The following is a 13,936-nucleotide window of genomic DNA, read 5'->3' as shown; positions in this document are numbered from 1 at the left end:
AACATAAATATATTAGGACCTCTATGCCACGTGCTAACTTCGTTTTAAAAACTGAAATCGTGCTATAAGCCGATTTTACATGCTTATAACTGCAAACAATTTTTACTTTTTTGTTTTTAAATTCAGACTTAACAATAAATAAATCACGATTTTATATATATAATTTCGCAATGGATCCAAATGGAAGCTACAACGGCCTAATTTCTCAATGCAACATTAACGCCCCGATTCTGAGCGTTACCGGCAAAATAGTACCCAGAACATTATGTAACCGAATATCGTTACCAGTTCTTTCATCCGCGATTCTGGCCAAAGTGGTAACGCTGTCATCACTGAAAAACTCACCAGTGTCTGTGGAGAAATTTGAAAGGTAGTTTTCTTCGCTTTCACGGTTGCCACTTTGGTCCATTTAGACCAAAAAAGGTCCCTTCCAATCCCATTTGGTCCGCTGGTCCCTTTTCTTCAATTTTGGTCCTTTTTAGGCAGTAGCCACGATTGGTACTTTTCTTTCTTTTTACTCAGGTAGAAATTCACAATATTGTCCTAAAATTCGCCACACTTTCGTTAGCCCCCATATAATTTTGAATTTACTTCAATGGAACTCTCACCATAAAAAATTGCTCAGTCAATAAAATGTACCAGAACAATAATATTTCACCTAGGATATAGTAATTTATGCCAGGCATTAAAAAGAAAAGTGTTGGCAAACACATTGTCGTTAATTGTTGATGAAATAACCGACTAATCAAAAAAAAACTCTATTTTATAATAACACTAGCTTTACCAGGCGCACGTTGTAACGCCCGAGATCGAATGGATGTTGCGTTATTTTTTCTGTTTTGTTTGTTGATAATTTAATTTATTGTTCTGTAAATTGAATTGAATTTTGTACGCATATTTGGTGAAATTTTCTGTTAAAACATTTTATTCTTGTATCTTATTGTATGTTGTTGTTGTTGTTGTTGTTGTAGCGATTAGTTACTCCCCGAAGGCTTTGGGGAGTGTTATCGATGTGATGGTCCTTTGTCGGATACAGATCCGATACGCTCCGGTAACACAGCACCATTAAGGTGCTGGCCCGACCATCTCGGGAACGATTTATATGGCCACATTAAACCTTCAGGCCATCCCTCCCTCCCCACCCCCAAGTTCCATGAGGAGCTTGGGGTCGCCAGAGCCTCGTCTGTTAGTGAAACGGGATTCGCCGCTCGAAGGTGAGGTTGACAATTGGGTTGGAGAAGCTATATATTGCTCTACACAACCCCTTGAATCCCTCTTATTGTATCTTATTTTATATTATTGTATTGCTTTTACCGCTGATGATTGTTGCTTTGATTACATTCCGAAGAAGCATGACTGGTGAGCCAATTTTAAAAGTTGATATATGCGCAGGCATTCCTTTTGTTTCTAAGGAGTATAGAAATTCATTTGGATAATTCACAATTTTATCTTCATCTGTAACTGTGTCGATCGATTTATATTTCGTCACTTCACCAGGAAATTGATTTTGAAAGCGATCATTGATTTTGTTTACATGATTATTTTTAGGAGCTAAGATAGTTCTTTCGCATAGCCAAAAAACAAAAACATTTAAATTTAAAATTCCTAATTCTGAAATATGAAAAACTTTCGTCTTGATCGAAGGAACCTCGAGCCAAAATTTGGTGATGATCCAAGTATAGCAAACACGTTTTCATAGGGAACACACACACAGAATTTGATTTTTATAGAAGATGTAGATAGACTGAAGCTAAACAATTTTTTTAACAGCGGCAGATTACTTCCAAAAGGCATAACAGCTAAAATCAACAATGCAGTCAAACCTTAGGTGTTAAAATAACTTAAGTTTGTACGGCAGCCATAGTTTTTCCCCATTCCACATTTTACTGGAGGTTTTAGGACTTAGCGTCACATAGCTCCTTACCAATTTTAATTATCCTACCATTACGACATCCAGATATATACAGTATAATATATTCCATTTGTATGGGACGTGCCACGCCCCCTTTTTCCGAATTCCATATTTTCTTGGTGGTGTTAAGGATTGACCTCAAATAACTCCTTACTGAATTTCAATGTTCTGGCATGTATACCTTCAAAGTTATGCAGTACCAAAGATTCCATTTGAATGGGAGGTTCCTCGCCCCCTTTTTCCCGATTCCACATTTTCTTGGTGGTGTTAGGGATTGACCTCATATAACTCCTTACTGAATTTCAATGTTCTAGCATGTATACCTTCAAAGTTATGCAGTACCAAAGATTCCATTTGAATGGGAGGTTCCACGCCCCCTTTTTCCCAATTCCGCATTTTCTTGGTGGTGTTAGGGATTGACCTCATATAACTCCTTACTGAATTTCAATGTTCTGGCATGTATACCTTCAAAGTTATGCAGTACCAAAGATTTCATTTGAATGGGAGGCTCCACGCCCCCTTTTTCCCAATTCCGCCTTTTCTTGGTGGTGTTAGGGATTGATCTCATATAACTCCTTACTGAATTTCAATGTTCTGGCATGTATACCTTCAAAGTTATGCATTACTAAAGATTCCATTTGTATGGGAGGTGCCACGCCCCCTTTCTCCAAATTCCGCATTTTCTTGGTGGTGTTAGGGATTAACCTCATATAACTCCTTACTGAATTTCAATGTTCTAGCATGTATACCTTCAAAGTTATGCAGTACCAAAGATTCCATTTGAATGGGAGGTTCCACACCCCCTTTTTCCCAATTCCGCCTTTTCTTGGTGGTGTTAGGGATTGACCTCATATAACTCCTTACTGAATTTCAATATTCTGGCATGTATACCTTCAAAGTTATGCATTACTAAAGATTCCATTTGTATGGGAGGTGCCACGCCCCCTTTCTCCAAATTCCGCATTTTCTTGGTGGTGTTAGGGATTGACCTCATATAACTCCTCATTGAATTTCAACGTTCTGGCATGTATACCTTCAAAGGTATGCAGTACCAAAGATTCCATTTGTATGGGAGGTGCCACGCCCTTTTTATATATCGAAATTATTTTTAGCCTAAAACCTTCCCGTTGATCGAGGGAATCCATAACCAAAATTTGGTGATGATTGATGTGTGGGAAATACGTTTCCATAGCGAACACACACACACACACAGAATTAGATTTTTTATATATATGGCTAAACCTTCCTGTATCTTTCCTAAAAATTTCATGGCAATCTGTCGAGCCGTTCTCGAGTTATGGAGTGACAATCAAAATTTACACTTCTTTATATATATATAGATTAATAACGGCTAGACATTTCAATCGGTTATACAACACTATGTAAAATATATGAAAATAAAAATTGCTTCTCTCCTAGCATATCTTATAGGGAGCACTCTGCCGTGAGCCTAACACTTTCAAAACTTATACAAAGAAATTCTATGGATTACTTCTCGTTTGGCAAGTTGATACTTAAATCTTTCTCACCCAGCTCAATGAGTTCAAGGAATTCCAGGACTATTGTGGTGTTAAGCCACGCAAGGTAATTGAAAACTAAGTATCTTGGCACAAGAAATATTTTAACTCGAAGACAGAAGGAAGAGAGTGCTAGCAGAACCCCTGAGGCCTGGGATAACTCACACTTACTGAATCTAGGCTCTGATATGAAGTTTAAAGGTCAAGGGAAAAAGTAAGCATCTATAAAAATAGCACTAACAAAATTGCCTAGTTTCATTTATGATTTACCGAGTTTTCAACATACATGGTTCGAACACCAGAACGCAAATTTTGAACCGTTTCTTACTAAAACCTAACTACACTATACATTTTATTTCATTGCAATCAACAACATAATGCTGGAACCAAGAGCTTTGTGACCAAAACTAGGTTAACAACGTTTGGTTGGTGAAAGACATAGACTTATCCTATGTCAAAATATAGTACCATTTTTGGTTGCATGCACATATATTTGTTTGTTCAGCTTGAATTACAGGAAAGTAATTTAGTAAAATTTTATATGAAAACATCCTAAAATTTTGTATTTTATACTAATGAAATAAAAAAAAATTGTTCCCTTTTTTCGATGAATTTTGGTCCCAAATGAAAACATGGTGTGGCAACCGTGTTCACTTTACCGAAAATGTCTCACTTGTAGGTACGAAGTTAACGAATACACGGTTGTGTATATGCATATTATGCATGATGAGTTTCTACATAGGTATATTGTAATTTATTCTGTGAAAGTACATAATGTAAACAAATATGTATAGCAAGAGGCAACACTTTTTTACTATTATCTTTACTTATTTGCGCTTACAATTCTTTATTTTTCAGTTTTGCCTTTTTCTAAACAACAGCTGTTGTGTGGTTATTTCGATGTAACCACCTACTTTTGTGGGTAAAAAATTTTCCGGCTACTTTCGCGGGTAGAATACCAAAATTGTGTAAAAGTTGCCACATGATTTCGTTACCGTGGTGAAGAATGTTGTTACCACACTAGAATTAGGGCGTAAGGAGAACAAATAAAACAGCTGGCTATTCATGGTTGTTTTAACGGCGGCAATTTACTATGTACTTCCAACTACCACCACTAATAACAGTGGGGCGTACACGATCAGTGGCTGACTGATGATACGCGTCCAAAAAAAATCTGGATGGCCGTCAAAGACGCGTTTTGATCTCAATATCAATAAAATGAATAACCGAAAATTTACTCCGAAACCGGGGTAGTATTTATTTATTTATCAGTCTACAATTTAAACAATTATACGGACCAAATATACCGACACTTAATTCTCAGATGTAATACACGATATAAACAACATAAGCAGTCATCAATTTTAAAGTAATATTTAAACAGTATTGAATTAAACGCTTGACAATTTCAATTAAAAACTTAGAAGTAAGCAAAAGTTAAAATGTTGTAAATGTGTTAAAATGTACTCATGAAGGAGCTAGTAAATAATAATTTATGAAATTGACAATAAAGCAAATTAATAGTAGATAAAATATATACAGAATAGAATTTATACAGAGGAAATTTGATTGCATACATATAAAAATAATGATCACAACGCAATTTTGCAAACAAGTTTCAAGTAACAGAGGGTTGAAGAGTATATCACGGTTTAGCGTTCTTTGCTTCATTTCGAATTAAAAGTTTAATGTAGTTGAAAGTATTTTTTAATTGCCAAGAAACGAGTCGCAGACGTCTAAACTTTTACAGTGTTTATTAAAATCACGACATAAACAGTGAAGTGGTTCGTACATTTCATAATTCGACCTGGATGTAGCTACAAAAATTGATTGAAAATGTCTAGATGGCCTAATAGGAACGTTAAATTTAATTTCACCAAGCAAAAATGGACTATTTATTGATCCTCTTATTAATTTAACAATAAATAAGACACCAAGCATCTCCCTGCGGCTCTGTAATGTGGGCAGCTGTATTAGTTTTAACCGGCTGCAATAGGGGAAGATTTTTAGAAGGATCCCATGGTAAGTGTTTTAAAGCGAAAAGCAAAAATTGTTTCTGAACCGATTACAGCTTGTCAGAATGAACCAGATAACGCGGATTCCAAATTATTGAAGCATATTCCAAAGTAGGTCTGACCAATGATATAAAAAGAGTTTTTGTAACGTATGGGTCATTAAATTCTTTAGACCAACGTTTAACGAAAGCCAAAGTACCTTTAGCGCTATTCACGCAAGATTCAATATGAAGTTTAAAATCGAGTTTTGTAACGCCTAAATCAATAAAATTAGTGACTTGCTTGATTACATAGTCGCCAATAACATAATCATGGGATTGGAAGGACTTCCTTGTAAAACACATGAACTTACATTTAGGTAGGTTTAGTGACATGGCGTTTACATTACACCAGTCACCAAGACTATTCAGATCAGCCTGAAGACATGCCCTATCCACGGGTGAGCGGATAGGCATTACAAGTTTGATATCATCAGCATACATCAACGGCTTGCAGCTCTTCAAAACACTAGGAAGGTCATTAATGAACAACAGGAACAAAACCGGACCAAGATGGCTACCTTGAGGAACACCAGAAGTTACGTTTATGAACCGAGACCAACAATTATTAAATATAACTGTTTGTTTTCTTTCCTTCACATAAGAAGAAACCCAAGATAGAAGCAAAGGAGGAAATCCTAACCGATCAAGTTTGAATAATGAGAATGAGAAACTTTATCAAATGCCTTACTAAAATCAGTATAAATAACATCAACTTCACAGTTAGTCTTAAAACTATTGGATACAAAGGTTGTAAACTCGAGCGAGTTGGACACCGTTGATTTACCCTTGCAAAAGCCATGTTGTGAAAAGTCCATTATGAAGATACTTTAAAAGCTATCTGTTTTGTGATAATCAATTCAAATAGCTTAGGAATAGTGTTGAGTTTGGCTATTCCTCTATAATTTATAACACACGTTCTGCTTCCATTTTTATGCAGTGGTATAATGAATGATTCTTTCCACTTCTTGGGGAATACTCCTTGCTTCAGGGACGCATTAAACAAACAGGCCAGAGGTCGATACAAGTATCGAGCACAAGATTTCAGCACTACTGACGGAATTCGATCCGGACCACTAGAGTAAGAAATTTTTAGATTTTCCAGATGAGTTAAAACATCATCAGTACATATATATGGGACTGCATGGGAATCCAGAGGAGACAATCTGAAAGGATAATTCGATGGCGGGTAATCATAGGTGTTTGAATAATTAGATTCGAAGAAATACGCAAACATGTTAGCAATTTCGAAGCTATCGTTGGAAATCTGATCATTTAGCTTCATTGTAGAAGGAATCCCTTTTATCTTCCTTTTTGAATTAACAAAGCTGTAAAACGACTTAGGATTGACAAAAATTTTGCTTTTTATACTACTGATTATAGTGTTAACTACTTGTACTCTTTACTTTAATTTTTAAAATAATTTTAATTGAGTTTTCGTGTTAACTTAAAATTTTGAATAACTTCAAAAAAAGAAAATTCTAATTAGTTAGAAAATATCTAAACTCAAAAATAAACAAAATATAAATTTTTAAAAACAAAATCAAAATAAAAGATTTTTTAAATATCAACTTGAATGTTGATATATTGGCGATCCTACCAACGGACTTATATGTTTATTTGATACAATTACTAAATGTGGCGCTTTACGTATCGCAGAGCTACTGACCAGTACAATACCGCAAATAGAAGTGCAACTAAGTGACGTACTACCAAAGAAAATTTGTTTTAGTTGTCTAAACCAATTACAAAACTATCCCTCCATATTTGTTATAATAAAAATAGCATTATGCAGTACGCGCTGAAGAATTAACTGAATAAAAAATTTAATAAATAGCACTATTGAAATTCTTGTGCATATAATTTAACTATGTTTGTGTTCCCTATACATTTGTGAACAGGAAGCAATACAACAACAATCTGTGCAAATTTCATATAAAAGTCGCTGTAAATTATATATACGAAACATTAAAACAAAGAATAAGTGTTGACAATCAAATAAAAACATAAAGTACTTATAGCAGAAATTTACTAGTAGACATGCTATAAATTTTATGCAACATAAATAAAAATAAAATTTTTCTACGAATCGTTAATTAATAAAGAACTCTAAAAAACAATATACTACGCTTAAAACAATGGTTAAGTTTTCCACTTCACTACAACAAGAGCTATTACAACAATTTTACGCAAAATTCACACAAGAACGGATTTAAAGTATAAGACATCACGATGAAAATGATGAGATTTATAAAGAAAACAACAAAGCCATTGCATAAACAGCAACAACAATGAATTTAATTGTTATCACGTCCAAAAAACGCCATTTATTCCCTCAAAATCTCTACAATCATCAATCAAATACTTATTAATTTGAATATTTTTTTACTAATTTAATTTTATGTAAGTATAATTTTTATTTTAATATCATATTACAAATTTTCCAATTATAATTTAAATTAAAATTTTAAACCTTTTAAACTTTCAAATTTATTTTAAGATTATTTTTATATTTTAACAATTTTAATATAATTATTTAAATTTACTTATTTTTTATATAAAATTAAATATTTTATTTAAATTGTTAACTCCCTTTCCAAAAAAAACTTAAATATTTTCTTATTTTCAAATTTTTCATTTAAATTTCTTTTCATATGGTTCTACGTTCACCAATACGAACTCGTAAATTTACAAATGCAGAAAATCAAAATATCAACCATACAAATAACATCATGACTCACAATACAACTCAAAATTCTAACATTAATACAACACAAAACAATATCTCTAATACAACACAAAATACTTCAACACAAGATAACTTTACAAATTTTCCTTCTACTAAATCTATTAAATTACCACAATTTTGGCAAGATTGTCCTGATGCCTGGTTTTTGCTTGTTGAAGGACAATTTGAAATTAACAATATCAATGATGATAATTTAAAATTTCAAAATGTTCTAATTACTCTTCAACGAGATACTATATCTAAAATTTTAGATGTTATTAACCCTCCTCCTCTTTTTAATAAATATGATACAATCAAAAAAATTATATGTGAGAGATTTTCTCTTAGCGAAGAAAAACGATTAGAACAATTATTTTCAAAAACTGAACTTGGTGATCGTTCACCATCTGAATTATTCAGATTTATGAAATCACTTATAGGTTCTGACTCCATAGTTAGTCAAGAATTACTCTTTAAATTGTGGATTCATAAATTACCACAAGAAATACAAATTCATTTGACTTCCAATAATAATCAAAACAGAGATGAAATTATTATTTTAGCTGACAAACTTTTTGATTTAATCAATAAACCTCATTCTTCCAAATCTCCTGTAGTCTCAAGTATAAATAATAATATTTTAGAACAATGCGTTAAAAATTTAACTGAATTAACCACGGCTATTTTTCAAAATTTAAATAAAATTTCTAATGATATTAATCAATTACAAATCCGTTCAAGATCTAAAGATAGAAATAGATTTAAATCTCGAAATTTTTCAAAATCAAGAAATTTTTCAAACAATCGTAATTTTAATTCACAAACAACTATTTGTTGGTATCACAAAAAATTTAAGAATAACGCTCTCAAATGTATACCCCCATGCAATTTTAATCAAAATCATAATTCAAATTACGAACAAAATTTAAACTGAAACGATCCATTATGACGGTGACGGATAATGGAACTATTATTAAACCTACTCGTCGCCTATTCATATTTGATAAATTCAATAAACTTAATTTTCTTATCGATACCGGTGCAGTTGTATCAGTTATTCCTTTTTCTAAATTTAAAATTTATAAAAGAAATTCGGATCTTACTTTGACCGCAGCAAACGGTTCTTCAATTGAAACTTTCGGTACAAAACTACTTAAAATTGATTTAGGTTTAAGAAGAGATTTTGAATTTCCATTCATTATTGCGAATATTGATACACCAATTTTAGGAGCAAACTTTTTAGAAAAATTCGGAATTATTGTCAATATTAAAAATAAAGAAATAATGGATTCTACTACAAAAATTAAAGTTACTGGATCTTCTGGATTTTCTGATATTTTCTCACTCAAAATTCCTATTGTCGAAAATAAGTTTTCAAAATTACTTAATGAATTTCCATCTATTACCTGTGAACCAGATTATACTAAAAAAGTTAAACACCATACGGTTCACAGGATAGAAACAAAAGGTATTTTACCATTTTCGAAACCCAGACGTCTTGATCCAATCAAACTTAAAATTGCTAAAGCTGAATTTGAATTTTTAGTTAAAACGGGTATATGCAGACCCTCAAATTCTCCTATTGCATCTCCACTTCATCTCGTTCCTAAAAAAGAACCAAACGATTGGAGACCTTGCGGAGACTATCGAAGACTTAATTTTATTACTACACCAGATCGGTATCCTTTACCACATATTCACGATTTAACAATTGATTTAAAAAACAAACAATTTTTTTCCAAAATTGATCTTGTGCGTGCTTACCACCAAATTCCAATGGCAGAAGAAGACATTCATAAAACTGCAATAACTACCCCTTTTGGAATGTTTGAATTCGTAAGAATGCCTTTCGGTTTACGAAACAGTGCTCAAACTTTCCAACGCTTTATTAATGAAGTATTTTCTGATTTCGATTTTGTATTTACATACATTGATGACATTCTTATTGCCAGTGATAATGAAGATCAACATATAAATCATTTAAAATCAGTTTTCAAAAGATTTGAAGAATATAATTTAAATATTAAACCTTCAAAATGTACTCTCGGTGTAAATAAATTAAATTTCTTAAGTTACGAAATTTCTGGCGAAGGTATTAAACCATCTTTAGATAGAATTGAAATCATAACAAATTTTGAAAAACCAATTTCTATAAATAAATTACAAAAATTTTTAGGTATGATAAATTACTATCACAGATATATTAAAATGTTAGCATCAGAACTTAGTCCTCTGCATGAAATGTTAACACATGCAATTAAAAACAAACTCAAACAATTAAATTGGACAAATGAAACCACAACAGCTTTCGAAAATGTTAAAAAACTTTTTGCTAAAAATACTTTACTTACACATTTCGACAAAAATGGTACTTTATCATTAGCAGTAGATGCATCAAATGTTGCTATTGGAGCAGTTCTTCAACAAACTAGCAATAATATACTAGAACCTTTAGCTTATTTTTCAAGAAAATTAACTACAACAGAAACTAAATATTCAACATTTGATCGTGAACTTTTGGCAATTTATAATTCAATTAAACATTTTAAACATTTTCTTGAAGGTAGAACTTTTACAATTTATACTGATCATAAACCTTTAATTCATGTTCTAAATTCTAAAGTAGATAGATCTCCTCGTCAACTACGTCATCTTGAATATATTGCTCAATTTACAAATGATATTCAATATATACGTGGAAAAGACAACATAGTTGCCGACACACTTTCCCGTATTCCAGAAATAAATGCAATTTCAACTCAAGATATAAATTTAGAAACTTTATATAAAGAACAACAAACTGATACATTTTTACAAAAAACCATTTCTGATCAAAATTCTAAAAATAATTTAAAGGAAATTCATATTCCAATTATTAATTTAAATATATGGTGTGATGTTTCTCTACAACCTTTTCGACCTTATGTTCCACATTCTATGAGAAGAATTATATTTGACAAAATTCACTCATTATCTCATCCAAGTATAAGAACAACTAGAAAATTAATTCAAAATAAATATTATTGGCCTAACATGCGTAAAGAGATTAACGATTGGACTTCATCTTGCATCAATTGTCAAAAATCCAAAATTTCAAGACATACTAAATCTCCTATCCAAAAAATTCAAATACCATCAGGCCGTTTTGAACATATTCATATGGATATTGTTGGACCTCTTCCAGTTTCAAATGGAAATTATTATATTTTAACAATTATTGACAGATTTTCACGTTGGCCTGAAGCTTATCCGCTTAAAGATATTTCAACAAATACTATAGTAAAAACTTTTATTCAAAATTATATACCACGATTTGGTATACCATTAAATATTACAGTAGATCAAGGTTCACAATTCACCTCAAAATTTTTTACAGAATTAACTAAACTTTTAGGTTCTCATAAAATTCATACATCTCCTTACCATCCCCAAGCAAATGGCATGATAGAGAGATTTCATCGAACTTTAAAAGCAGCAATTATAGCATCAAACGACTCGGTTCATTGGTCTGACATTTTACCATTCATTCTACTTGGTTTACGAACTTCTATTAAAGAAGATTTAAAATGTTCATCTGCTGAACTTGTTTATGGCCAAACACTTAGAATACCTGGTGAATTAATTATTTCAAATAGTAATAAAGAACATGATTTTTCTAATGACGCTCTTCATAAAATAAGAGAATATTTTTCACTTGTTCGTTCTAAAGTTTTTCATCATAACAAAGAAAATGTTTTCGTTCCTAAACAATTAGAAAATTGTGAGTATGTTTTTGTTAAAGTTCTTCGTAAATCTAATTTAGAATCACCTTATGAAGGACCTTTTAAAGTTATATCTAAGAAACATAAAACATTTACAATTCAATACAATAATACTATTAAAAATATTTCAATTGATTTACTTAAACCAGCAAACATACTTATTAACACTAATTTAAATACAAATACATTAAACAACAAAAAACAAAAAAAGGTTACATTTAATATTAATTAATAATTTGTTTGTTTCAAATTTTCTTGGAGGGGGAGTAAATATAGTGTTAACTACTTGTACTCTTTACTTTAATTTTTAAAATAATTTTAATTGAGTTTTCGTGTTAACTTAAAATTTTGAATAACTTCAAAAAAAGAAAATTCTAATTAGTTAGAAAATATCTAAACTCAAAAATAAACAAAATATAAATTTTTAAAAACAAAATCAAAATAAAAGATTTTTTAAATATCAACTTGAATGTTGATATACTGATATCGTTCCTATAACAAATTCTGTTCAATATGTTATATTTGTGACGTAAAATTGAGTAGGCGGCATAGTCAGTCATTGATCCAAAAAGTTTGTAACGTTTGAATGAACACGTCTTCTGATTTTTCAGGCGTTTCAATTCTTTAGTGCTGCAAGCCGATGATGATATAGCAGTGGTTTCGGACGTAGGTATGCATTTTTTAAATATTCCGTATAATACATTATTAAAATGGGATATACTCTCATCAATATCCCCATCGTACTCAGGCCAATTTATTCTCGATACTTCGAATATTACTTTAAACCAATTGGCTTTTCTAAACAGAAACCGGTGAGGGGTCTTTCGCACTACGTTGGAGGAACGCTCAGATAAATTATGACATTCCATAAACATCGCGAGTGCAGGATGATACACGTCTTCAGGCAGGGCAAGGGGATCGCATCGCTTAACAAAACAATTTGAATCGTCTGAGAAAATTAAATCCAAGCATTTACCGAATTTATTCTGATTGTTGTTAACTTGAAAAAGTCCAACATCTGCAAACTTGTTTAGGAAATCATAGTGAGAAGAAGTAGGGACTAGCTTTCCGTCGATAAGACTCCATGACACACATGGCAGATTAAAATCGCCAAGTACAGTGACAGAATCACAGGCCCTGGCCGTGCTGCACACAGATTTCACTATTGAGGAATGATTCAAATATAAGGAAACGTCAGATTGTGGGGGAATGTAGTTGGCTATAAAATATTTGTAGGTTGAGGAAAGTTTTACTCTCACACAAAGAAGCTCAGCATCCTCAAAGTCAGGAAAATGTAGTTCCTCCGCGGAAAACCTAGTGTGAACGGCAATTAACACACCTCCACCAGCACCGATTTAGAAACAGGGGCTGTGATTAGGGCTGCGAGTGCGGTTGTTGTTACAGCAGTCGAATCCTTACCAGAATTGGGTTGAATAGCAGGAACATTAACAGCATCAGTCTCATCAGCATTAACAGAATTAGTGCTGTTCCCAACAGCATTCGCTTTGTTTTTCGAAGCTGGGGTCTTGTTCTTACTAGACATTGCAGTCGAATAATTAGCAGTATCAACAACATTAGCAGTATCAGCAGCATTGGCATTTGCTACAGTAGATTTAGATTTATTAACAATTTCAGCTGGAGCCGCGAGCTGTTTTGCGTAAGACATATTACTCTTTTCATTATCTGAGTTAGCAGTAGAAAGCAATGTAGACGATGGCCCACCGTTATTAACGGCAGTATTAACACTTGCAAAAACAGGTGATCGGTCGAAAAAATGGCATTGCACACACTGTTGAACGGGGAGAACAAGAGACGGCGACAACGACACATGTGTTGATACCATCAGTCGTCTCATCCACACAGTCTTCATTGTTTTTGTGAGAATTAACTTTTGATTTAATATCATTTTTTATTTCAATTAATTGTTCAGTCAAAAGTTTGAATTTTACATCAATTACAAGCAAG

At 32.3% G+C, this 13,936-nt stretch overlaps 1 protein-coding gene across 3 annotated transcripts in view; it reads right to left on the bottom strand.

The window, feature by feature from the left end:
• Positions 1 to 251, bottom strand: part of AlaRS (alanine--tRNA ligase, cytoplasmic) — a 51,328-nt gene extending 51,077 nt beyond the window's left edge. Inside the window, exon 1 of one of the 3 annotated variants that reach the window (XM_067765729.1) lies at positions 107 to 251. The gene's annotated coding sequence lies outside the window, so the exon portion shown is untranslated. Of the gene's footprint in view, positions 1 to 79 lie in introns of all 3 variants that reach the window. The other 2 variants (XM_067765731.1, XM_067765730.1) reach the window with 2 other exon arrangements.
• Between the last annotated feature and the right edge of the window lie 13,685 nt (positions 252 to 13,936).

This window comes from Eurosta solidaginis, chromosome 2, assembly GCF_040869045.1.
Source record: "Eurosta solidaginis isolate ZX-2024a chromosome 2, ASM4086904v1, whole genome shotgun sequence".
Lineage (NCBI taxonomy): Eukaryota > Metazoa > Arthropoda > Insecta > Diptera > Tephritidae > Eurosta > Eurosta solidaginis.
This window is presented reverse-complemented; position numbering and strand designations above follow the sequence as displayed.